This window comes from Garra rufa, chromosome 3 (assembly GCF_049309525.1).
Source record: "Garra rufa chromosome 3, GarRuf1.0, whole genome shotgun sequence".
Classification (NCBI taxonomy): domain Eukaryota; kingdom Metazoa; phylum Chordata; class Actinopteri; order Cypriniformes; family Cyprinidae; genus Garra; species Garra rufa.
The window spans coordinates 25,607,501-25,634,485 of record NC_133363.1 but is presented as its reverse complement, the minus strand read 5'-3'; the positions used below and the strand labels follow the sequence as shown (position 1 = coordinate 25,634,485).

At 37.0% G+C, this 26,985-nt stretch overlaps 1 long non-coding RNA gene across 1 annotated transcript; it reads left to right on the top strand.

Moving 5' to 3' along the window:
* The first annotated feature begins 5,001 nt into the window (after positions 1 to 5,001).
* LOC141331015 (uncharacterized) lies at positions 5,002 to 10,593 on the top strand. The gene is made up of 2 exons (XR_012355222.1): positions 5,002 to 6,771; positions 7,656 to 10,593. It is a non-coding gene; the product is annotated as an uncharacterized lncRNA (long non-coding RNA).
* The last annotated feature ends 16,392 nt before the right edge of the window (positions 10,594 to 26,985 follow it).

The window sequence follows — 26,985 nt, the reverse complement described above, 5'->3', positions numbered from 1 at the left end:
TTAGAGATCTGTAAAATGCAGCTATATTGAACTTGGCACCTATATGACTAATTTTCTATTTTTATTCCCTGTCATTTCGCTTTATTTGATGTTTGATTCATCAAAGGGTTCCCTTTTACGTCATATTTCGGGGTTCCCTCAGACATTTGTGCACATGTGCACTACTCATAAACGGTGCTTATAGAGGACACACAAAAATACATAGATTAAAATGCATTTATATTTAGATTAACTCGAGGATATACAGGTCCTTTTCAAAAAAATTTGCATATTGTGATAAAGTTCATTATTTCCTGTAATGTACTGATAAACATTAGACTTTCATATATTTTAGATTCATTACACACAACTAAAGTAGTTCAAGCCTTTTATTGTTTTAATATTGATGATTTTGGCATACAGCTCATGAAAACCCAAAATTCCTATCTCAAAAAATTAGCATATCGTGAAAAGGTTCTCTAAACGAGCTATTAACCTAATCATCTGAATCAACTAATTAACTCTAAACACCTGCAAAAGATTAGACTGCCGACCTGACTGCTGTCCAGAAGGCCATCATTGACACCCTCAAGCAAGAGGGTAAGACACAGAAAGAAATTTCTGAACGAATAGGCTGTTCCCAGAGTGCTGTATCAAGGCACCTCAGTGGGAAGTCTGTGGGAAGGAAAAAGTGTGGCAGAAAACGCTGCACAACGAGAAGAGGTGACCGGACCCTGAGGAAGATTGTGGAGAAGGACAGATTCCAGACCTTGGGGGACCTGCGGAAGCAGTGGACTGAGCCTGGAGTAGAAACATCCAGAGCCACCGTGTACAGGCGCCAGGTCAAGCCACTTTTGAACCAGAAACAGCGGCAGAAGCGCCTGACCTGGGCTACAGAGAAGCAGCACTGGACTGTTGCTCAGTGGTCCAAAGTATTTTTTTCGGATGAAAGCAAATTTTGCATGTCATTCGGAAATCAAGGTGCCAGAGTCTGGAGGAAGACTGGGGAGAGGGAAATGCCAAAATGCCTGAAGTCCAGTGTCAAGTACCCACAGTCAGTGATGGTCTGGGGTGCCATGTCAGCTGCTGGTGTTGGTCCACTGTGTTTTATCAAGGGCAGGGTCAATGCAGCTAGCTATCAGGAGATTTTGGAGCACTTCATGCTTCCATCTGCTGAAAAGCTTTATGGAGATGAAGATTTCATTTTTCAGCACGACCTGGCACCTGACCATGGTATTACTGTGCTCAATTGGCCTGCCAACTCTCCTGACCTAAACCCCATAGAGAATCTGTGGGATATTGTGAAGAGAAAGTTGAGAGACGCAAGACCCAACACTCTGGATGAGCTTAAGGCCGCTATCGAAGCATCCTGGGCCTCCATAACACCTCAGCAGTGCCACAGGCTGATTGCATCCATGCCATGCCAGGATTCCTGACCAAGTATTGAGTGCATAACTGAACATAATTATTTGAAGGTTGACTTTTTTTGTATTAAAAACACTTTTCTTTTATTGGTCGGATGAAATATGCTAATTTTTTGAGATAGGAATTTTGGGTTTTCATGAGCTGTATGCCAAAATCATCAATATTAAAACAATAAAAGGCTAGAACTACTTTCAAATGTGTGTAATGAATCTAAAATATATGAAAGTCTAATGTTTATCAGTACATTACAGAAAATACTGAACTTTATCACAATATGCTAATTTTTTGAAAAGGACCTGTAGATTGTACTGCATGTTAGCTTGCAAACTGAGCCAAAGAACATAATTTAGTAAGCCCACATGTCTTACTAAAAAGAAACTATGCTTCTAACCACAGGTCAAGAGCTGTAGTTCTAACTACGTAAGTTTGTGACGCTGTTTACGCATGTTGTTTGAACTATGTTTTCGGGAAACACCGAATCCTTGAACTATGTTGGTAACGACGGAACTTACGACCATAGTTGGCTAACGATGCTTTTGGGAAATGCACCCCAGATCTAGACCCTGTCATGGCCAGCCCAATCTCCAGACCTGAAGTCCACTGAAAACCTCTGGAATGTGATCAAGAGGAAGACGGATGGTCACAAGCATCAAACAATGCTGAGCTGCTTGAATTGTTGTGCCAGGAGTGGCATAAATTCACACGATAGCAATGTGAAAGACTTGTGGAGAGCATGCCAAGACACATGAAAGCTGTGACTGAAAATCAGGATTATTCCAGTAAATATTGATTTCTGAAGTCTTCCTTAAAATATTAGTATTGCATTGTTTAAAAATGTATATTAACTTGTTTTCTTTGCATTGTTTGAGATCTGAAAACACTGCATCTTTTTTTGTTGTTTGACCAGTTGCCATTTTCTGTAAATAAATGCTCTAAAAGACAATGTTCATTTGGAATTTGGATGAAATGGTGTCAGTAGTTTATAGGATAAAATAAAAATGTTAATTTTACTCTAACAGATACCTATAAATAGTCAAACCAGAGAAACTGATAATTTTGCAGAGTCTTCTAACTTTTTCCAAAGATACATGATTAGATTTTTCATTTGTGTTTGAGGGTTGGAACTACAATCTTCATGACAGTGGATCTCCTTGGAGCTGCTAATCGCTGATTAAAACTATAATATATTTTATAAATAACTATAAAGAGGCTTTATGAATATGCTTGATATTTCAATAAAAACTGCATTTATTACCACCGTGTAATGGAGTCCACTGAAGGCGAGATGTGGATGAGCGTAATCCAAAGAAACAAACGCAGACTTCACTTAGCATAAACAGAGATGAGTTGGAACAGACTTGGCTTGGGGCTTGGCTTTGGCTTGGCTTGGTTTGGCAGAAGCAGACTTGAACAGACTCACCAACAGCAGGTTACACACTTCAATACACGACAAGGAACAATGGCAACATAATGCTGCTTTCACGCCATATCGTTATTACTGTAATTTCGAGATGACAACACGTGACGTTGTACTCAGAGCTGTTCTTGGACTCGGAATTATGATTTTTCTATGGCAACACTATCAACGCCTAGAGCCTACGTTGGTCAGGTGGTACAGCGGTCATGTGGTACAAGTCGTAGCTCTCCCAGTTCACAAGCTGTAATTACAAGTTCTACGAGGACGTGAACACTTTTTACAAGGCGTAATCTTATAATTACCGGAATTCCGATACGGTGTGAACACCCCTTTGTAGCAAACAATGAGGTTTGACGGCAAGTGACTGTCATGAGTGGCATCAAAATACCGCAAAGTGACTGCAACTGGCTGATCTCCCTTTTCACAGCAGTCCGTTTTGTTGCATTTCTCTTTAAAAAGCTAATGAGCTTTGCTCACCCCCTTTGCCGTGGGATGACAAGCAGACTGTAAACACAAACACAAACAATCACAGTTTACTCAAGGCGGGTCTATGGTAAGATGGCTGTGTCAATCAACTATCGGTGGAGCGGTCTTGGTCAGTGAGATGTCACATAGCCAAGGAGCTGAGAATGGCTCGATTTGAAAGAAGGGATAATATATACAGTATAAAGATTAAAAAATACCACTGGGTGGATTTTTATCATTATAGGGTGGTTGTGTATACACACTGCCAACACACTTTTATGTTCAAACAACATGTAAAAGTAACTTCAAAGCTAAAGTTACCAAACCTTTGGTATGAACTAGGATGTGAGCTCTGAATAAAACTGGCCTCAAGCACCCCAAAACACTAACATGATAAACAGCTTTCTGAAAATTGCTGACGAAATGCCTGAAATCTGAGGTAAATCTCTGCTCGTTCACAAGAGTGATGATCATAGTGTAAGTTATCAAAGACACAAACTGAGAGAAGTGCTGATGTGTCGCCAATGCAAGAAATATTTAGCAGACTGAAATTTTGAAGGAATTACAGTTTTATACCAAAACTGTACTCACACATGATTTTATGACATTTATCACTTCCCACACAAGCATTTTGACAGAGTTCTGGGGATTCCTTCTAGTTAAATACTGTGCATTGTGAGACCCCCAGTTCTCAATTCGCCAAGTAATTTGCAAACCACAGCAACATCATGATAGCCAAAACAGCTGTAAACTGTGAAAAGAACAGTGATCTGACAGCTTTGAAAATACTGTAGTGTACTGGCATCAAAAATCGAAAACTACAGTCATGAAACAGCACACAACTACCTTCATTCTCATGTGAAACCACTTCTTATAATGATGATGATACACAGGCAGAGAAAGCTAGTGCAATCCAATCAGTGTAGAATGACTACTGAGAGCCGTCCATTGTGTCTTCAATCTTTAAGAGGATGCTCTTCAACATTAAAGATAGTCATCAAAATCAATATTCCACCATCTGCCATTCTCAGGCTTTTAAAAAGCTGCATTAAGCTGCTCTGCAAAACAAACAATTAGATGCACATGCAAAAAGCCATGTATGTGTATAATGTATTTCCTGAATATGTGTAAAGAAGTATACACCTTTTTTATAAGAGCTTTTGAGTGTTGACTGATTCGTTTTTGTTTTTTGTTTTTTTACATCTCATAGATATAATTTGCAATTACATGACTAACAAGATTCCATCTAATATTTCCATGGCTGTGCCAAATTGAGATCTATATTTATAGATTTGGATTAACTGCCTCTTCTTTTTCATTATCTAAATGGACAGATCAAAATTTATCACAAAGCAGACAATATTTTTATGGTGAATGTTTCAGTCAATAAACAGTTCATTGAAATCATACTCCATGAAAGCTTAGCAGACAGCCATCTTAATAAGACAATGAAAGTTAATAACCCTTTCCGATATTATTTTTTTCCCTGTGCTTGTCACTTTCAGCCAGACAGAAATGAAAGCTTTAGCGTAAAGTTCTACCAGGATGACTCTAATTCATGATTATCTCGACAACCAATAGCAGCTTGACGCCTTGAATAAAAGACCAAAACTTACTCTTCCATCCTGCTGCCCCTAGGTGTCGTACCCGAAGTTCCGTCTGGTCGATTCCTCTAGCAGCTCAAGATGTTTCAAAAACCGCTCGTTGATCTTACAATCTCTGACGAAGACTCCGTTCCTCTTTCGCCCGCCTCCCTGCACCGGAGTATGCGCATTCTAAGGAATCTCCCTGGGTTCAGTGGCCTCCCGAGAATATCGCGGCCACCTTACTGGATTCCGGCATCCTCGTCAGCAACGACTTGACCCACGATGACCTCATCCTCCTTGCTTCCTACACGCTGGGTAGCCTTCCGGCTTCATCATCCGCTTTTCTCCAGCTCACCGAAACCGTGAAATGTTTCGAAACTAGTCTGAGCTTCTTCCAGTCAGCCTTCGCTTCGTGCGCACCCGAACCATATATTCCCGCGACGTCTTCCGCCTCCGTCTCAGTCTCCCCTTCAGTCCTCGATTCTATTTCCTCTGCTGCACTCTCCACTTTTCCTGCCACGTCGACTTTCGCAACATCTCCAGTTCAGACTCCGCTACAAAACGCCGCTACGTCATTTCCTTCTGCAGCGTTCAATCTCTCAACGGCTCTGAAGGCCCAGGTTTTCGGTAGACCATTCGTTCCACCCGCTGCTGCTTCAGTGTCTCCCAAAATAAGATATGACATCATCTCAGGTAAAGACATTAACCTGCCGCACTGCTGTTACCACGACCCGTGATTGACAGGCAGACGATTGACTGTGGCGACGTGGCAGTCCTACTTAACTTCAGATCCCAGGCTACAACGAAACCTGCCTTTTACCGAATACGTCATTGCTTTTAGTTTTCCCCAATCGCAGAGAGGAATTAGAACTTTATCTAGCCATGATGGCAGACTTTAATCTAAGATATGGCGGGACCTTATTTTACGAGTCTCACAAGTCTTTTTCAGCAAAAGCTGCTTGTCCTGTTGCCTTCGTTGGTTGACTCTGACCTGCTTATTCGCCTTTTCGGAGGCCAAAAAACTCTGACTCGAGCTGTAGCTCCCACGGCCACTCCGCTTCTCTCTCTGCCCTAAAAAGTTCACGCTTGCCGTGCTCCGGTCGCTCTCCATGGTGCTGATCCCGCAAACCCCGCGCTCGCCATATAAGGCCGTCCAATTATGAATTCAATGGTATACCTCTGTGCAATAACTTTAATGAATCTGTTTGTTCTTATTTTAAATATTTGCAAGCTGCCTTTCGCGTTACATTTGCTTGATGATTTTCCGCTTATCGACCTTCCTCCTTCTGAAGCTTCGTGCTCGATACTCTAAACAAGTATTTTGCGACTTAGGTGTTCCTTCGTCAGAAGAAAAAACAATCGGTCCCGTCATACGTCTCGAATTTCTCGCATAATTCTGGATACTACTAAGATGCAAGCTTCTCTTCCACACCAAAAAATTTGTCCGAATCAGGTCTGTTATGGAACCGTTCCTCATGTCTCGCTTAACTTCCAAACGTGACTTGCTTTCTCTTCTCGGCAGTCTCAACAAGGTCGTTCTTTCATATCTCGCATGCTGCATTTGGCTCATTCAGTTGCAAATTTAAGCGACTCGCTTCTCCTAGATGACGGTTGTTTTTCAGACCTTAGGTTTTGGTCTCTTCTAAATGTGGTACCCTGTAATATATTAATTATATCTTTATCATCGTTATTGTTTTGGAAGGAGATGTAGTGTGGGAATGCGTGACTATTTGCGCTGTAATTGGTTGTACGCCAGTACGTCACCGTGTACGCCGACACGGCACGTCACCATGTGACTACGAGATCACCTATCAGCTCACGCGATCTGTTTCATTCACATAAAGACGGTGAACAAGCATCGCATGACTGTTGTGTTGCTCATTATATTCTTCTTCTCAGGTATGATTAATGTTAAAAGAAAAGGGTTATCGGTTTACTAAGCACTGAATGTTCATTATATGAGTCGTTGGCAATGTATGTGAACGTGTTATATCTGTGCTACCGTGTTACATGCGTCTAGGTGTTCTAATGCATGTGATTAGCACGTTAGCGTGTTCGTACCGAGTGAACATGGCGTTGGTTATACGCTGTGTTACTGTATATTCTTAAGTTAAGCACCTGAAGTTACAGATCATAGGTTTATTGGGAGCATACATGTGCTGTTATACACATGTGTGACATGGGTATTTTTCACATGTAATTTGAGTTGGTATCAAGACTGTCATTTTCTGAGGTTGTGCGGATTTGTGTGTTTGATTGTTGGATCTGTTTCATTCACATAAAGACGGTGAACAAGCATCGCATGACTGTTGTGTTGCTCATTATATTCTCCTTCTCAGGAGTGCTACATAAACAACTGGAATGGCATTTCCTTCTATAACGACGTTTCCGAATCATCCAACGCTCCGAACTATATACCGAAGCAACCACTTCTATTGATTTTTGGGGATTCTTCCAAGGGCAGTGGTTCGCAGAAAAGTGGCCTCACGATTCGTCTATTTCATTCAAAATCCACCTTGTCCGCTCTCTATGAAATCTACCCTTTCGCGGTTGCTAGCGTTCTCTGGGGCTCAGCCCGGTTACGGAAACGTACTACCTTGTTTTGCGACAACGAAGCCACTGTCCACATCATTAACAAAGGTCGTTAGCTTTGCCCGGCTATCATGTCTATTTTAAGACGTCTAACCTGGCAATCCATGACGCACAATTTTATCATCAAAGCCGAACACATTCCAGGTCGTTTTAATGTCTAAGCTGACGCTCTCTCTCGCTCTCGTTTGCAGGTATTCCGACGACTTTACCCAGCGGCCAACAAGGATCCGACGCCGTGCCCACGCTGCAACAAATTCTCTTGAATTAAACAGGCCTTTGGATTTTAACAACCTTTTTCTGCCAAATCGTTCATCGCAAAGGCGTAGCACTGTCAACTCTCAAAGCATACAACTCTGCTTGGTCCCGGTTCATCATGTTTTGCTTCACCTATCAAATTCCGTTACTTCCCATTTTAATTTCGACCGTGTGTGCTTTCCTCACGTACTGTTTTTAATCATGCCAACTTAATATTTCAACTATATGTAAAATTCCGGCTGGTGTTCTATTCCACGCAAGGTTTAATATCCCTAATTGCCCCAGCTTATTTTTGTCCCCTTTCATTCGATTACTTCTCCAGGGTATGTCAAAATCCGTGTTCAAAGCTAAACGTCAGCCTATCACACTCCGCATACTTCAGACCTTAGTCTCAAAACTTTGTAACGGCTTACTTGACAACTATTCCAACGCTCTGCTCGAAGCTACGTTTTAAACTGCATTCTTTGGTTTCTCGCGCATTGGTGAGTTTACTTCCGATAGTAATCGTTTCGATCCAACAAAAGATTTATTTCAAGACTTACACTTTTCACCTAATAACTTTTCACTGCTGATTAAACTCTCAAAATCAGATTCCCCGGGTCTGGCGTCACAATTTCAATTTCAAAATAAATTTGGCTCTATGCCCTTTCGCTTCTATGCTCAACTTTCTCAAAATACGGCTGCGCACTTCTGGTATGTCACCTCTTTTCTTTCTCTTAAGTGGGTTACCTATTACTAAACGGTGGTTTAGAATTCATTCGTCAACCACCTTGACAGCCGCCGGTCCTTCACCCTATATTTATACTAGCAACCCTTTCCGCATCGGCGCTGCCACTACGACAGCTGAACGAGGGGTTCTAGAGTCTACCATCAAACAGCTCGGAAGATGGTCTTCTTCGGCATACGAAACGTATATCAGATCAGAATTTCATAAGGTCCTGAATGCACAGCAGTCTCTCACATCATCAAGGTACGTTGAATTCGCTAGCTACTGGTGGTGGTTTTACGTCGAATTGTTCATGTTACTTATGGTGGTTAAAGTTACCAAAAGTCAATCATGCTTTTACTTATCGTCGTCGTTATAGCCTACAACTAATATGACGTCTTTGCATTTTCTTTATCATACTAACGTTCGTAATCTCATAGACTAAGCCTACACTATAATCAGCAACCTAACGTCAGCGGCAATAACGACTCGAAGCCGTTCGCTCCTTTATGTTTATCTTTACTAATTAATTCGACCTAGCATGGTCCTTCCTCAAGCCTGCGCGGCTTAAACGGCAGTCGTGGCATTTACCGAAAGTAAGTCGTGGCTTTTACAATCGTCTTCATTATTATTTGCTTTATTATCAATAACTCACGCTTACAATATGTCATTGGATTATTATATTATGCACGATAAACCTTCAATACCGAGGCTCGACGCCCGTCCCGACATACACTCATTGCCTATCGTGGCTCGCTTATTTTCCAAGACCTAACGTGGTCCCTCACATCAAGCCAATCGAGGCTATACGGCCAGTCGTGGCATCAATATTGGGCGCTAATCACCGAAAGCCAGTCGTGGCTTCGTTATTCACCGAAAGTCAGTCGTGGCTTTTATTATTAGCTCTTATATACTCACTCTTACTATATGTCATTGGATTATTATATTATGCACGATATGCCTCCAATATAACGCCAGTGGCAATAACGGCTCAAAGCCGTCCGCTCCTTTATGTTTATCTTTACTAATTTATTCGACCTAGCATGGTCCTAACTCAAGCCTGCGCGGCTTAAACGGCCAGTCGTGGCATTAACCGAAGGTCAGTCGTGGCTTTTACCATCGTCTGAATTATTAGCTCTTATTATCAATAACACACTCTACAATATGCCTTTGGATTATTATATTATCCACGATAAACCTTCAATACCGAGGCTCGACGCCCGTCCCGGCTTACACTCATTGCCTATCGTGGCTCGCTTATTTTCCCAAGACCTAACGTGGTCCCTCACATCAAGCCAATCGAGGCTATACAGCCAGTCGTGGCTTTAAAAGTTCGGAACTTGCTCGAACGGCCAGTCCTGGCTTAACCGTGAGAGCCTATCGTGGCTTCAGCTAGCAAAGTCAATCGTGCCCATTTTACTTTTACTAAAAAGAACTATATCAATACTAATTATTATCAATATTGTTTAATGAATCAGATCTTTAAAATAAGCCAATCGTGGCTTTTAACCCGTCGCAGATTGCCTTCCTCCCCTTAAAGACATCCCTGCATAGCCTATGGTGGCTATTATTAGAAGCAAACCGTGGCTTCTTAATTTAAATTACAAGGCTTCCCCTTTCACGCAATCTTAACCTTTCCATTATCACTCGTACTTCGGGCTCTATTTCTTTGGGGGAAGGCTCTCCCCTGCCTTCATCTTCAGGCAGGAAATGCAGTCTACCTCAGTCACGGATTAAGGATGGAGCCCACGCCAAAAGAAACCATTAACCCTTCTGTCTTATTCATTCATTCAAATAAATGTTCAAATTTCTATCGTCTCAGAGTCTCTCTGGTAGAAATGAAAGCTTTAGCGTAAAGTTCTACCAGGATGACTCTAATTCATGATTATCTCGACAACCAATAGCAGCTTGACGCCTTGAATAAAAGACCAAAACTTACTCTTCCATCCTGCTGCCCCTAGGTGTTGTACCCGAAGTTCCCCTCCATCCTCCCCACCACCACCAGGTTGGCTACCATCCATACCACGTGGGGGAAGGCTCTCCCCTGCCTTCATCTTCAGGCAGGAAATGCAGTCTACCTCAGTCACGGATTAAGGATGGAGCCCACGCCAAAAGAAACCATTAACCCTTCTGTCTTATTCATTCATTCAAATAAATGTTCAAATTTCTATCGTCTCAGAGTCTCTCTGGTAGAAATATGAAATTCATAATTCTTGAGAGGAGGAACCAGTCGCTCTCAGAGTTTACAAGCACACGTGCCACATTTGCAACGTTTCCGCATAATCGATCCAACAACAGAGCGCCTGGATAAAGCATACGGTGCATTATGAATTATGAGCAAAATGGAAATAACGCTAGCTTGATGAATTCTAGAGTCAAGGTGAACAGCACAATTAAGATTCATCCTTAATTAGCCACAATCAATCGCTGTTATAAAAATCATCATGGTGACATTTAAAGCACACAAAAGGAAGCGACCCTGGAAGCTGTTGTCCTTGACAACAATGTGAAATGAATCGCCATCCCTGTGTCCTCACACCCAACATCATTGCTCAGCTTAAAGACACCTGTCCTCTCCAGTCAGAGTGCTCTTCAGTCACTCTCCGTACAGCCCTCCTGAAAGAATGACAGGAGATGAGAGAGTGTGAGGGTGGGACGCCAGTGAAGCTTAATCTCATTCTTTGCCCCAGGGTCATACACGTTATCACTGGGTGACAACTTAATGGGCCCTCATTATAAAAACAGCAGTGTAGCAATTAAAGGAAATCTGATGGATTAACTCAACCCATCGTACTCGTTGCCGCTGCAGGTTAGGAATTTGTGACACGCTGATTGTTCACACCTCACAAACCTCCAAACTTTGTACTTCTCTCCTCACGCTAATCCTGCCTTACTCTGCTGTCACTTAGAGCAGGCTTTCAAACTGGGATTTAAATCTAACTTGTTTTTCATTCACTGTATTTTATAATGTCATTATTTATTTTTGTTTTCTAAAGGGTGGTAAGGATCCATGAGATTGTGTCTATTGACAGCACTACTTTAAAGGGGTCATGAACTAAGATGTCAAAACTACATAGATTAATAATTTGTCAGAATTTTTGTCAACAATATTTTTACCAACAAAAACGAGACAATAACGTAACAAAAACTCGTTATGAATGCCAAAAACGATGACAATATGACAATCTATTGGTATTTTAGAGACAAAAATGTTGGGGAGAGATTCATTCAGAGCGAATCTGCTGCGTTGTTAGGAGGTTAGATGCATACATTTGAACTGTAACAAAGCCTATTAATCTATTCGGTGGGACATAAACTAGCATACATTTGCTGCACATCTCATAAAATGTCCAAAAATTTCAATATCTGTGAGTAAGAGACATATGGATAAATTTGATGATGCAAAAGAGAACTCAATTTGGTCCGGTTTTCTGTGCGCCTCTCACACAGCACACGAGTAAGTAACTTTTTCACATCTCATGAACGGAGAAATACATGCAAAATGATATATGAATTGACAGTTTTGATGAGCAACAAGTCAGTATATTAGAATGATACCTCATGATATGAGAAAATTTGAGAAAATATATTAAAATATAAAATATATTCATATTAAAATATATTAAATAGATCAAAATATATTAAAATAGAAATTAGAAAATATAACAATTGTCAGGATTTGAGTTTGTTCTGTCATGTTTTCCCAGTGTTTTCCCCCCCATGTTTCTCATGTAAATGGTTTAGTCCTTGTCTTCCCCTCTAGTTTTGGTTCCATTTGGTTTAATCATGCCCATATTTGTATTTCCCCCTCGTTATCTAGTTATCTCGTTTGATACCACGCCTTGTTTTTCTGTGTATTTAAAGTCTGTGTTTGCACTCTCCCCTTGTCCGTCGATGAAGTCTCATGGTGTTTGTTCTGCTCCTCGGGTTTTGTTTTGAAGTTTCGTCGTGTTTGTGTATCCATGCCTTTTGTTTTGTTTCTTGATTTAATAAATTAGTGTTTTGTTTTATTCCCGTTTCCTCGTGTGTTCTCCTGGCTCCTCGCCTTCCCCGCACGTGTGACAACAATTTTACTGTTTATTCGTAATTTTGTTAAAATGTATTTTTTAAAAGATTAATAAATTAATTAATATTCAGATGTGTTTTTTCTCCCTTAAAGAGGTCATAAACTGCCTTTTTATTATTTTGTTCTGTTCTATAAAGTCTACTTATAATGTTATTAAGATTTTTACATTGAAAATATAATTTAGAAGTAATAGGCTATTTTCTGATCTGTTTTGACTCGCTCATCTGAACGCTCTATTTGAATAGACGTGGCGGATTGTAGACTCTAAAGTAAATGCCCACTGCTTTGATTGGCTAACAGTTGTGTATGTTTGAGAGCCTACATCCTTCATAGATGGAAGCTGCTGTGATTTAAGGTTATAAAAGCATAAGTACTCCGTACACATTAAACGATCTGTAATAACAGACAAAGCAATAGTGACCACGTAATAAAAACAGTTGCTTACACTTGTGTGGTATGACATTACTGTCTGATCCAATATAGTCTTCTTTCTTTCAAGCAGACATTTATTTATATAAATAAATTTAGATTAATCTTTATTAGGGTTACTAAAGTGATTCAGTCAAGAGAAGTGAGTGATTTTCTGACTTTTGATTAACATCAATGCCACAGACAATAGGAACTAAATTAGGCTGCTGTCCCTTTAAAAACTGATACACAGATGCAATATACTGATACACGTCCGATATTCTCCCAACTGTTTACCTTCACATGAGAAAAACATGTCTTTGCATTGCCTTCCTTCTGATGCCAACATTAGTGGTCACTGTTGCTTTGCCTGTTATTACAGATCGTTTGATATGTACTGAGTACTTATGCGTTTTTAACCTAAATCACAGCAGCGTCCACACAGTTGTTAGCCAATCAAAGCAGTGGGTATTTACTTCTTCTATTTAAACAGAGAGTCAAAACAGGACAGAAAATAGCCTATTACTTCTAAGTTATGTTTTTGATGTTAAAATTAGGGATGTCCCGATCCGATCATGTGATCGGAAATCGGCCCGATCACGTGGTTTCAGACTCGATCGAAATCGGACATTACCTCCTGATCAGGACTCAGATATATATGTATATATCATAGGTCGCGTTAACCGAAAATTGTCCATCACTGACGGAATTTTTGTTGCAATGACGGATAAATCTGAAGGCCGTCCGTCACTTTGACAGATTACTCAGAGGGTGATCTAGTGTAATTATTATCTGTAATTTCTTACCCCTGTCCAGTTGGTGGCGAGTGCGCTCCAGTGTGGCAACAGAGCACTTGCTCCAGAACTAAAACGAAACTGTTAATAATCTTTTGCCTTTTGCTATGCATTTGATTACACACAGGCGCAGTAGTACTAAGAAGCTACAACGATCTATCATGCCACATTAAAGGGCGCCGAAACGGTATTTATTGCTTGAATTTCCTAATGAAATTGAATTTGAAATTTGAGACTTTGTTTCATTGCAATTTATTGGATGGTAGGCACACTATGTACTTGTTAGTCATTGACTGAAAACAGCATAGACCAAAAGATCGACTGGGATTTACTGATCAATATTGCTCATTAAAATGAGAATATATTAAAATCGATGTCACTGCGGGGTGTGGTGTTGAACATGAAAAGTTAAGCAGTCTCATCTGTTCTCTTCAACATTTTAAAAATTAAAATGTGAACAAAATAAATGCAATTAAATGTGTTATAATTAAAATATGAAAATTAAAATGACGGGTAATAATGAATTATGACGGAATTTTTACGACTCTGTCCGTCAAAATGACGGACAATGTAACAGTCTAACGCAACCTCGTATATATTCTCATTATTTTTTAACACATCTATAGTTATGCGGTGACACAGAGTTAGACCACTTGACTCCACACAGAAACACAGCAAACAATGTGGCACTTTTATTGTTTTATTTGTTTACATGCCTGCCAGGTACAGTATTTTAAGTTAAGGTGCTATTTGTTTTTATGTTTTTTGACTTTTTTTTTTTATATTTACTGTTGCACTAAAGTCCAGAAGTGAAGAATTTATGTAATTTATTACTTGATTGTTCAAGCTACCTCACAGAAGTGCTCTGTTTGTTAACAGAGTTGTTGAATGTTAAAATAAGGTGAATTAAATAAAAAAATAAGGAACATCCTGGATCTGTTTCTTCACTCTTCTTTATTCTTTTTTATGTATTATAGAAGTATCAGATCGGGACTTGGTATCGGCAGATACTCAAAATCAAATGACTCGGACTCGAGAGCAAAAAAACCTGATCGGGACATCCATAGTTAAAATATTAATAACATTATAAGTAGACATTAGAGAACAGTATGTAGGGATATCAGCGCGAATCAAACAATTTGGGAGAGTCGATTAAAAGTAAAAACACTACAGACTCACATTCCACAAGAGGCCCGTCATAAATCTGACGTTTGATAGCCTGGCGCCAGACCGCCAGCCTGAAGCCAACCTAACTAACTAAGAACTCGCAAAATTAACACAAAGACACTTCTTCATAATCAAATCCTTCGAATAAGGAGATTGTCAAATTTGGAGCAAGTAACCAAGATTAATGGTCAAAGAGATGCAGATCTTGAACATCACATGAGTAAAGTCATTAGCGATATGGTTGGTTTTCCCCCACACACAGGACACAACGGAAATTCCTTCCCTAAACTTTTGACCTCCCAGCTTAGAGAACAGACCCTCACAGAAGGGCACAGAAAACTGTCTATTGATGTACATATGCGCCTAAAATGTGCTAAAGAACTAAGGAGCAACTCCTCATTTCTATGTATAACTTCCTATCATATATGTAACCCACACATTTGTCTATTATGTTTTAATCACTCATTGTGTATGTCCCTTTTGATAACTATTGAATAGTTTAATTAGCCTGGGTTTCCCCATCCTGCCTTGCGCAGCGCGATTTTATTCACGCTGCTAGTCAGTCTGGAAACCATGGACCTAATTTTCACCTAAGATAGGGAACCAATCACAGAACGGGGAGGGAGCAGCAAGACGATGACGTATTCTATGCGACTCACCGAAGCAGTTTGTTACTATGGATCCAGCATGGCAGCAGACGCGAAGTTATCTTTCGTGTCTACACCGGACGCGAGCGGCGTGACCAGACGCGACAAATGACATTGAATGCGGCGCGACAGTAATCTGCTGCCGCGTTCTATTTATGACGTGCTCACACAAAGTTTAAATGATTTGCAACGGTCGCCTTGTCGCGTCCAGTGTAGACAGACTTTAGCTGTTGCGGCGCGGCAACTGTCGCGTCCGGTGTAGACACGGTATAGTGTTCTAAGTAGTTTAGAACACAAGTTTATTTTGAAAAAAGAGCAACTTTTGGCGTTCGCTCTACATACGTCATCCGGTATACTTGAAACGATTGGCTATCAGCTACGCACAGTCGCATTTGATAGACATTCGTATCGCCCAATAAACGGCTCTGGGCATTCGTAAACCACGCCTCAAATACGAGAAAATGAACATGTGGTTCCCAGACCACGAATCATGACGAAGTCATAACGTGGTCTGGCGATAGCCAGGCTATAGTTTAATGGTTTATATTGATGTTTGATATGCACGGTCTGGAAATCGCATTCTCAAAATGTTCCTGTAATTCAATTCTTTGCGAAATGTATTATTGTCTTGTTATAGAAATCATGTCCAAATTTATCTCTGCAAAGAGCGGGAATTTGGGATCACGGGACTAATAAGATAACATGGTGATTTATGGTTTGGAAGGTGGAACCAGCAGCCCACCGGAGTTCAGCCAATGTTCTAATTGGTCAAGACATCATTTTGGGAGGTGTCCAAAAGCTGAGTTTAAATACCAAGGACACCCTAAAATCACTCTCTTATCTCTTCACTATAAGCTCTCTTACGTCTCTCACGCCGCGTCTTGACGCTGCCTGGCCTGTGTGCCAGACGCTCCTCTAAAGGAAACATGAGGAGACCATTCCACTGCTGTCTTTTACTTTAATACTTTTTATTTCTTTCCGTTGAGAGTTTCGTGTCTAGTTAAGTTTGTGCAAGCCGCGACCGACTTAAACGTCTTCGTTGACCCGAACTTTATCAGCGCACGCACAACTCTCATATCCAGCCAACGCCCAAGAAGACATCACATTGACCGACCACCAACCAATCAGCAACCTCGGGAAAGCCCCCTTTTTGAAGCGACGCAACCAAAGGAATTCTCAAAGGCAACGCGCAAGTAACCTCCAGAATCTTACTGAACTGGTGCATTTTGATATAAAGTTTAATAACCTCTTTGAGAGACTCAATACGAGGGTTAATTAAGTGATTGATGGTTGTTCAGGTCTAAGCAATTGCATATTGCTAACTTGGGACTTCATATTTTCATTCCTTTAAACTCATTCTTTCCTCACTTTCTCTTTCTGCAACCTGTGTGAATGCGTGTGTTTATGTTAGTTTAGTTTGTATGCCCAGGTGAAAAAAATATATACTTAAATGCAATTAAAATACACTTAAATACCCGCAAATACATTTTTAGTACATTGTTTTTTTTTGTGTTAAATAAAAGTTTGATGGTTATACACTATAAATTTACTAATTAAAAGTATGTTTATACTTCAGTAGGACTTTAGTACACTTGACAAAAGTATACTAAATACCAGTAATACTTAAATATTTTTTTAGTTTACTACAATAAAGTACACTACAGAAAAAACATCCAAAAGAGTTTTATTAGTGTGTTTTTCAAAAGTGTGCTTTAAATGCTTTAAACATTAGTTGATTTTTAGTACACTGTTTACATACTAATCTTGAGTTTAAAATAAGTTAATATATAAAAAATCTATTAGTAATGTATTGTAGTAGAAGTACATTTTCCCAAAAGTTGTACTTAAGTACACTTAATATGAATGCATTATTATCACTAACACTTAAATTGATTTTGAGTGTGGTAATCTTAAGTTTACATTAAATTGATTTTATTAAAAATCTATTAGTAATGTATTGTAGTAGAAGTACATTTTCTCAAAAGTTGTACTTAAGTACACTTAATGTGAATGCATTATAATCACTAACACTTAAATTGATTTTGAGTGTGGTAATTTTAAGTTTACATTAAATTGATTTTATTAAAAATCTATTAGTAATGTACCGTAGTAGAAGTACATTTTCTCAAAAGTTGTACTTAAGTACACTTAATATGAATGCATTATTATCACTAACACTTAAATTGATTTTGAGTGTGGTAATTTTAAGTTTACATTAAATTGATTTTATTAAAAATCTATTAGTAATGTACTGTAGTAGAAGTACATTTTCCCAAAAGTTGTACTTAAGTACACTTAATGTGAATGCATTATTATCACTAACACTTAAATTGATTTTGAGTGTGGTAATTTTAAGTTTACATTAAATTTATTTTATTAAAAATCTATTAGTAATGTATTGTAGTAGAAGTACATTTTCCCAAAAGTTGTACTTAAGTACACTTAATATGAATGCATTATTAGCACTAACACTTAAACTGATTTTGAGTGTGGTAATTCTCCCAGGTTAAAAAAAAGTGCACTAAAATACACTTTATTTAAGTATACTTAGTACACTTTTCAGTAATGTACTAAAAGTGCTCTATTTTCACACACTAATTTTGTACTTATTGTACTAAAAAATAGTATTAAGTATATGTTAAGATAAACTTAATACCATCTAAGTGTACTCAACTGTGCTATTTTGAGACACCATGAAATTGAACTAAAATGTGCTTTTAACATACTATATCTGTATTTAAAAAAATATATTCAGTTACAACTAGAAATACACTTGAACCCTACTTTTGAACATTTATAAATATATTTATGACTAATTTAAAGTATAGCAATAATATATTAAAAGAATATACAAAGTGTGAAAAAAGTGTGCTAAAATACAATTTAAGTACACTTAGTGCACCTCCCTAATGTACTTAAAGTGCTCTATTTTCGCACACTAATTTTGTACTTATTGTACTAAAAAATAGTATTAAGTATATGTTAAGATAAACTTAAGATCATCTAAGTGTACTCAACTGTGCTATTTTGAGACACCATGAAGATGAACTAAAATGTGCTTTTAACATACTATCTCAGCATTTCCAAAAAATGTATTTTGTTACCATTTCTAATAGGATTGAAACATATTTCATAAACCTTTAAATATACTAATTATGCATAAAAAATAAACTTACTGATTATTTAAAATACATGAATAATATATAACAAATGTATACAAAGCGTATTTATAATGTATTGCCCAGATATTTTTATCAATAAAAAATACACTTGTTGATTATTTAAAATACATGAATAATATATGACAAATGTATACAAAGCGTATTTATAATGTATTGCCCAAATATTTTTATCAATAAAAAATACACTTGTTGATTATTTAAAATACATAAATAATATATAATAAATGTATACAAAGCATATTTATAATGTATTGCCCACATATGTTTAATAATAAAAAATACACTTCTTAATTATTTAAAATACATGAATAATATATGATAAATGTATACAAAGTGTATGTCACGCCCTTGGACTGTTTGTCTTGGTTTTTCCCAGTGTTTCCCCCATTGGACTGTCTGTTTGGTTTCTCCCATGCCCTTTTTTGGTCTTCCTGCTCATTAGTGTGATCCCCTCCACCTGTTGTTGTAATTATCTCCCCTTTATAAGTTTGTTTGATTTCCTTGTTTCTTTGTCCGGCTACAAGCGTTACACCTATGTTCCTTCGTTGTGTGCGCGTCTTCTCCCGCCATTCCTGTCTATTGTTACTCTGCCTGAGGATTTATTGAAGACTTTTTATTGAAGACGTTATTTTTTGCTTCCCTACACGTTTCGTGACAACGTATTTATAATGTATTGCCCATACATTTTTATTCATTATAATACACTTATTAATTAATTAAAATATATCAATTATATATAATAAATTTATTCAAAGCGTAATTATAATGTCTTGCCCACATATTTTTATTAATAAAAAATACATTATAAATACGCTATGTATACATTTATTATATATTATTCATGTATTTTAAATAATCATCAAGTGTATTTTTTATTAATAAAAATATTTGGGCAATACATTATAAATACGCTTTGTATACATTTGTCATATATTATTCATGTATTTTAAATAGTCAACAAATGTATTTTTTATTAATGAATATATGTGGCCAATACATTATAAATACGCTTTGTATACATTTTTTTATATATTATTCATGTATTTTAAATAATTAATAAGTGTATTTTTTATTAATAAAAAACATGTGGGCAATACATTATAAATACGCCTTGTATACATTTGTTATATATTATTATTGTATTTTAAATAATCAGTAAGTTTATTTTTTATGCATAATTAGTATATTTAAAGGTTTATGAAATATGTTTCAAATGTATTATAAGTGGTAACAAAATACATTTTTGGAAATGCTGAGATAGTATGTTAAAAGCACGTTTTAGTTCATCTTCATGGTGTCTCAAAATAGCACAGTTGAGTACACTTAGATGCTCTTAAGTTTATCTTAAGGAGTACTTAAGAATAACTTTTAGTATATTAAGTACAAAATCAGTGCCCGAAAAAAGAGCACTTTAAGTACATTAGGGAAGTGCACTAAGTGTACTTAAATTGTATTTTAGCACACTTTTTTCACACTTTGCATATTCTTTTAATATATTATTGTTATACTTTAAATTAGTCATAAATATATTTATAAATGTTTAAAAGTAGGGTTCAAGTGTATTTCTAGTTGTAACTAAATATATATTTTTAAATACAGATATAGTATGTTAAAAGCACATTTTAGTTCAATTTCATGGTGTCTCAAAATAGCACAGTTGAGTACACTTAGATGGTATTAAGTTTATCTTAACATATACTTAATACTATTTTTTAGTACAATAAGTACAAAATTAGTGTGCGAAAATAGAGCACTTTTAGTACATTACTGAAAAGTGTACTAAGTATACTTAAAGTGTATTTTAGCACACTTTTTTCACATTTTGAATATTCTTTTAATATATTACTATTATACTTTAAATTAGTCTTAAATATATTTATAAATGTTTAAAAATAGGGTTCAAGTGTATTTCTAGTTTTAACTAAATATATTTTTTAAAATACAGATATAGTATGTTAAAAGCACATTTTAGTTCAATTTCAGGGTGTCTCAAAATAGCACAGTTGAGTACACTTAGATGGTATTAAGTTTATCTTAACATATACTTAATACTATCTTTTAGTACATTAAGTACAAAATTAGTGTGCGAAAATAGAGCACTTTTAGTACATTACTGAAAAGTGTACTAAGTATACTTAAATAAAGTGCATTTTAGTGCACTTTTTTTTTACCTGGGTGTGTTAGGTTTATCCATTAAAATCGTATTTTTATTAGAAAAGATAAGTATCTTGTGTTTTGTGCTTACAAGTTAATGTCTTAAACTGCTGATTTTGCTACTGTGCTAATATATAGTGTTTTCACTATATTCTGGATAGTAATATCCATCGCAGAGCGTCTGTTACGACTGGTGAATGAATCGCAGGTCGACTCTTGAACAGCCGTAAAACAGCGATTCTGTTCAAATTCCCTATTGAATCATATTCGATTTCCCTTTGAGCTAAATTATAAATTATATGTGTAATTAATCCCTTTTACAATCTTACAAGTACTAAATAATACAAAAAGGCAGTTTAGAACTCTTTAAGGGAGAAAAACAGATCTGAATATAGATTTTTTTATTAATCTTTAAAAAAAAAAAAAAATTACCATAAACACACTAACATTGCAAAATTGTTTATATTTTCTAGTTTCTGTTTTAATATATTTTGATCTAATTAATATATTTGAATATGAATATATTTTCTATTTTAATATATTTGAAAATTTTCTCATATCATGAGATATCATATAAAACAATATCATTAAAACATTCTAAATCAGTTATTCGGCAACTGGAAGTTGACCAAACAATATGTAACTGCTTTTAAGTGTCTTTAGTCTGTTTGTGTGATGTTTATCTGTGTTGTAATTGATTGTATTGCTGCCCATTTTGGCCAGGACACTCCTGTGAAAGAGATTTTTAATCTCAGAGAGATTTTTCTGGTTAAATAAAGGTTAAATAAAAAAACATTAATGGTGAAAGTCCTTGATGAACAGCATTTATTTAAATAATTAAAAATAATCATTTATATAATTCTTTTTTGAAACTATGTAAAAGGCTTTATTGTCGGTTTTGATCAATTATATGCATCCATGCTGAAAATAATTATTTCTTTAAAATAAAACATCTGACTGCAAACTTCTGAATTGTAGTGTACACTGTCAACTTAGCTCAGATAATTAGTTTTTCATACACAAAAATAATAATCATCATAAATATGGCTCCTTGGTGTCACACAAGGTAGTTTGAAAACTCCATAGACAAATAAATAACTTTAAAAATACACACACACACACACTGTATTCTCAGTAGTAAATTCCAGTACATTTTTTCCCTCCTAAAAATTTTACACTGCCAATAAACGCAGCCAATTTTTATGATCACTTGTCAAATTTTTCAAATCTTTTATCTGCTTGCTTGTAATCGGGGATGTCCAAATGGATTTGTGGATGGAAATTGGTGCATTAGACAAAGCAGCTGTTCAGCACATAAACTATTTTACAGCCAACACACAAACAAAAGAGCATAATTGAAGCGTGTCTGTGGCATTTGCCGATGCAATCGGACAGATGATGAATGATTTTATTGTTTGCATTACAATCAAGGTTTTGCTGTTTCCTCTGCCTAGATTAGGTATGAGGCATAACATTGTGATGCATGCTGACCCGCTGACCTTAATTGGCTGAGGAGAATAAAGTGGGCAGATTTGTCCCGCCTGTATTGATTAGATGGTGGTGTTGTGAACAGGCACAGGACTCCACTCACTGGTGCATGTACGGAGGTGACCTTGTCACTCTGTAATTTAAAAAATGAATGCAAAATAATAAGTGCTCTCCAAGATGGCCGGTCAGTGATTCAATTCTTCAGAGAGCGACTCAAATTCATTTGTTCCTCTGACAGTGAAAGGGAGAGCAGGCCAATTATTCATTTAGCCAATTAGGCCATGTTGAAAGCAATATCCCCCACATTAAAAGAACCCGTCCCCTGCTGTGCTCATAGGAGACAAAAAGTAATCCTTTCAAACTCCTGGATGCACCAGAGAAATGCGAAAGGTTATATCCAAAGGTTGACCTACTGGAAGCTGCTGCACGAGGTCTCTAATAGCAATTAGAGCGGCCTATTAATGGCTAATACCATGAATCTTGACTGTCTTCTTGTGATTGTGTGAAAAGGGGCTCTGTTCCTTTTCAGGCAAATTGTTTTTCTTCAGTGTTTTTATAGTAGATGTGTTTTAAAGACTTTTAAATATTGCAGAATATTTGCAATATGGTTTGTCTGTCTTCCTGACACATTGTCACTCATGAATTGAAGCATTCTCAGCAGTCATAGAGTGGCAGCACTTTGAGAGCTGTGCTCTTGGCAAAGGTGAGCTTGGGGTTGTTTTCTATAAGGTTCTTTTGAGTTTCCTCTCATGGCTGTCTATCTGGTATGATAATAGAACACAGGGAACCTTCAACATCAGCCAAAGTATACAAACAGTATACTGTGTGAAATACCGTATCCAACGATGCACTCAATTTGACCTTCCATTTCCATTGTGACTACTGAAATACAGTGGTGGCTAAAATGATTAAAACCAGCTAAAAAAATATTTTGCTATAGTGTGTCAGTAGAATATATCAGTTTACATTTCTAGCATTCATTTTGCCATTAATTGTAATAATGAGATTTTTGTTTGCAAAAGGAGTCTGACAACAGCCAATGCTCCACACGAAGATCTGATCTCATCATCATCCAGTCTGTCTGGACTGACATGAAGAAACAAACTGAGACAGACTAAATCCAGAAGAACTGTGGAAACGTCTCCAAGATGCTTCAAGAGACCTACCTGCAAAGCTACCTGAAAAACTATGCGCAAGTGCACCTAGGGCAAAAGCTGCTTTAAACACAAAGGATGGTCACACCAAATGTTGATTTAATTTAGTTAATAGAAGTTAATTGATAAAGAAAAAACATTTATGACATTGTTTTTGACAGCATGCTCGTTTTACAGCATTTTCACACAAATTTAGGGGCCTTTTAACAGTACTGTAGTTTTAAATGTAGGTTTCTTGAAGTTTCTTGGAGACGTTGACACAGTTCTTCTGGATTTAGTCTGTCTTAGACAAACTGGATGATGATATGATCAGCTCTCTACATGGAGCACTGGCTGTTGTCAGACTCCTTGTGCAAATAAAAATCTCACTGGATTAATGGCAAAATGAATGTTTGGAAATGTAAACTGATATTTCCTACTGACACACTACAGCAAAAGATAGAAATAACTGACCTAAAACCTTTTTTTTTAGTTGGTAAAAATACTAGTGTTCTAATAATTTTGGCCACCACTGTATTTGCAATATCAAAAGGCTGCATAATTTTTCGAAAATAAAATGAAATCTTAATATGGCTTAGAACAATTATTAAATTGCAAAGACTGGGATTTATATAAATAAATGCATGCATGAAATGCATGCTTCACTGTGAAGCATGGATATTTGGAATTTTTGGGAATCATCTTCCCATACTTGTTTATGAAAAGCATTTCTTCACCTGTGGGAACAAAAGAAAAGCTTCAAGTGATAGTTCATCTTCTGAACACAAATTAAGATATTTTTGATAAAATCCAAGAGCTTTCTGACCCTCCATAGATAGCAACACAACAACCATGTGAATGTGCGTCGAAGACTGAAATGAAAGAGAAGAAATTGTTGAATTAAGTTGTTATTTTTGCTCTCTTTGCGCACAAAAAGTATGTTCATAGCTTCATAAAAATATGGTTGAACCACTGATGTGACATGGACTATTTTAACAAAACCCTTACTACATTTCTAGGCCTTGAACGTGTCAGTTGCGTTGCTTTCTATGCAAGGTCAGAAAGCTCTCGCATTTCATTCAAATATCTTAATCTGTGTTCTGAAGATGAATGAAGGTCTTACAGGTTTGGAACGACATGAGGGTAAGTAATTAATGACATTTGATTTTTTAGGGGGGGGGGTCTACTTGGAGTTTTCTGCCAAAGTAAAAGCTATATGGTTTAACGTTTGAAATAGTATATTAGTATATTATTTTGATTTTGCTATATTTTATGATTTTGTGGCCACATTGTGCAGCCCTACAAAGAAAGAAAGAAAGAAAGATAGAACCAATATCATAGTCTATATAACTTATTTGCTATATTTCAAGTCTTTAGAAGCCATATAATAAGTTTTGAATGAGGGAGAAAAAATATGTTGTTAAATATCAATGTCTCTTTGGCACATCTTGGATCAAGGTCTGTCCAGACTGAGCTTTATTACACGTGGCAGGTTTCTCCACTTGAACCTGAAGCTATAGAATTACAAGGTTTACAATTTTCTTGCAGTTCTTCACCCAGTCGATGATAAAACTAGTGAAAAAAAATTTACAGTGTGAGTGATGAGGAATGGAAACTGTGCAAGAGGTGTGTGTGTTTGTGTGTGAGAAAAGAATCAGAAAAAAGTCCTTTGAGAATGGACGAGGTTTCTGTTCACAGATCCCCAGTTTGAGATAACTCCACATGAGGCAGGCAGGAGTGTCTGCAGATGCTTCCAGTTTTGGCAGTCAGTTAAAAAATTGCAAAAAGACTAAGGACCAGTCTGACATTGACATACTGTTCCTGCAGGGCACTCTATTACAGGTCTGTTTTTGCCTGAGAGTTCATCTGACTGCAGCATGTGTGTCAGGAATAGACAAACATTGTGCAAGTATTATTTATTACATGAATAAATGTTATCATAATGAATCAGAAGGAAATGACACATTACATCCAAACAATCGGATTCTATCACTAAAAAGCTTTGCTAAGGGGATGCAGCAAAAAGACTTGGTGTCATCTCTGTACTGTTTTAGAAATACATAAATATACATAGATGTGATTAATGGACATACATTTAATGGATTTGGCCTTTTCTGTTTTTGCTGCTTTCACAGCCCTGCATTTTAAGTCGATTCTCAATTCATAATTAGACGCATATTTAGACCCCTGCCTCCACAACAGTCATTTGGACTTGAAAACATAATGCTAATCTTCATCTGCCTTCCTGTTGCATTACAGACATTACTTAATGTGTCACTGCAGTGCACTTTAATGCTTAAATAACATTTTATAATCTGTCAGGATCTGAAAAAAAAATTGTGTTGCTTGACAAAAAAAAAAATCCATCATGACATTTACGGGATAGTTCACCCACAAATTAAAATTCTGTTTTTAATTACTCATTCTAATGTCATTCCAAACCTATAAGACCTTTATTAATCTGCAGAACACAAATTAAGATATTTTGGATTTTTGATGTTTTTGACCCTGCATAGACATAGAACCATTTTTCTGCTTTACATTCTACGCATCAGTATGGAAAAATGTGTCATGTAATTTAAACTGATTTGTTAAAAAAAAAAACATGATATATTAACATATTTAACATTTTTATCTACAGTTCAGCTAGCTGATAAACAATGTAAGAGAAGCATTCAAATTAGGGATGCACGATATGAAATTTTTTGTACCGATACCGATAGCCGATAATTAAGTCCTTCTTGTGGCCGATACCGATACCCAATACGTTCATATTTTTATATGATAATTTTGTGCACCCAGGAGAATACAAAATCTAAGATAAACTAATGAAATGTATATTATATATCTGGGTCAAACAATCATAGCAAACATCAGTCCTGACTCTTCAAAAATGTTTTTATTTTTTGTGTAAGGCACCACAATTCTAAATAAATAAAATGCTTTGACATTTGTCAACCTGGAAAAAAGTGCATCATGGACTAGCGTCAGATGTCCAAATGTCCGTTAAAGCTTACGTGTAGTCCATTCTTATTGATCATATTATGAATGTGTGCAACAACCAAATTGTACAAGACGGGGAATAAAACATCAGAATCGAGATTAAAACATCTCAACTTTTCAGAATGCCGCAAGCCAAACGCAGGTCATATGACACGAACCAACCAATCAGCTTCACCCGTTCCCTTAATAACATTGAAAGCACTTCCAAGGTGGAGAAACAGCTTATCATAGCTGTACAGGAATAAACATTTTTAAATAAATTTAATAACAGAGCTATTGCAAGCGATTTTAATGCTGAAAAATCCATTTATCCTTTGCTGAAACTTCCGCGTCTTTATGAAGAGCGCAGGTCATGGTTGCTTAGCAACAGCAGACGCCACAGCAGAGCAGGCTACAGAGCGGTTTGGAAAGAAAGTGAAAGCGGCGTGCCTAGCGTTTTCCACGCGTTTTTAGGCGTGACATGTGAACGGCCCCTAAAACAGATTCACCGTGATGACGACCTCTGAAGTGAGATATAT